The sequence below is a fragment of the Elephantulus edwardii genome, unplaced genomic scaffold, assembly GCF_000299155.1.
Source record: "Elephantulus edwardii isolate Elephantulus edwardi_28Jun2011 unplaced genomic scaffold, EleEdw1.0 scaffold00058, whole genome shotgun sequence".
Taxonomy (NCBI): Eukaryota; Metazoa; Chordata; class Mammalia; order Macroscelidea; family Macroscelididae; genus Elephantulus; species Elephantulus edwardii.
Window position 1 is genome coordinate 10855056 of NW_006399808.1, and position 1301 is coordinate 10856356.

Sequence of the window (1301 nt, forward strand, 5' to 3'; positions counted from 1 at the left end):
TGGTTTAATTACCATTGGAAAATGCTTGTCATTCCTCTGTAGCATCTGGTCCTCACTGGACCCTCATCATTTTCTTCACCTGCTCCCCCCACCGACGAAACTGTGCAGCTCTGCAATTGCATCCTGGCCCATCCTCACCCTTCTGCCCCCAACCCTCACCTCCTTGTACCCCCAATATGTTTTTCCCAATAAAAGGGAAAAAAAAGTGAATCATGCACACCCATGTTTATCGTTGCCTTGTTCACAATAGCAAGGAGCTGGAAACAACCTAAGTGCCCATCAACAAACTAAATATTTTTAAACTATATTTTATATTTTAAACTATATTTTTCCCAATAAAAAATTCAATTTATGTAGTATATACTGTAGTGTATATTATGTACTGTATATTTTATGTAGTATATACTACAGTATATATATACACACACTACCTAAAATTGGAATTTTAAAAAAAATATTTTTATTATAAGATCATTCACTTCCATTGAGTTGATTCTCTTAGCAACCTCCACAGAATTTCCTAGGCAATAAATATGAACAGAAGGAGACAGTGACAGTGATGGATTTGAAGCATCACAAGTTTTTGTTGCAGTGCAACACATCAGAATGCCCATTATAATCTCTATTTATTATAATAAAAAGAAAAAAGACCACCCAGAAATAGAGGAAATGTTTATTTCCCATAATCCTAGCCTCCAGTGACTGCTGTTGTTTTCACTGTTGAGAGGCGCTACCTCGTCAATTCTGACTCATCACAAACTTATGTACAACAGGACAGAAACACTGTCTGGTCCTGAGCCATCCTCATGGTCACTGCTGTGCTGTGTCTATTGTTTGAAGCTTATGTTATTCATCCATCTCATTGAAGGTCCTCCCTCTTATTTGTTGACTGTCCATTTTACCAACTGCAATCTCTTTCTCTAGAGATTGACCATCCTTGCCTAAAGAAGCATTCTGCCTGCACTTCTCCTAAAAATGATTTGTTTGTTCTTTCAAAAATCCACGGCATATGCTTTCAATATTCTTAACTAACAAAGTCAAAAAGCATCAACTCTTTCTGCATCTTCCTTACTGATGGTCCAACTTGCATATGCATATTTGATGATGGGAAATACCATGGCCTACCACAATGCTACAATGTAACATCTTTGCTCTTTATTACTCTAAAGAAGTCCTTGGAAGATTTGTCCAAAGCCATTTGATTTCCTTAGTGCTGCTTCCTTGGCCTTCAAAGTGGATCCAACTAAAATGACATTTTTTACAACTTCAATCTTTCAATTTATCATGATACTGCTTATTGG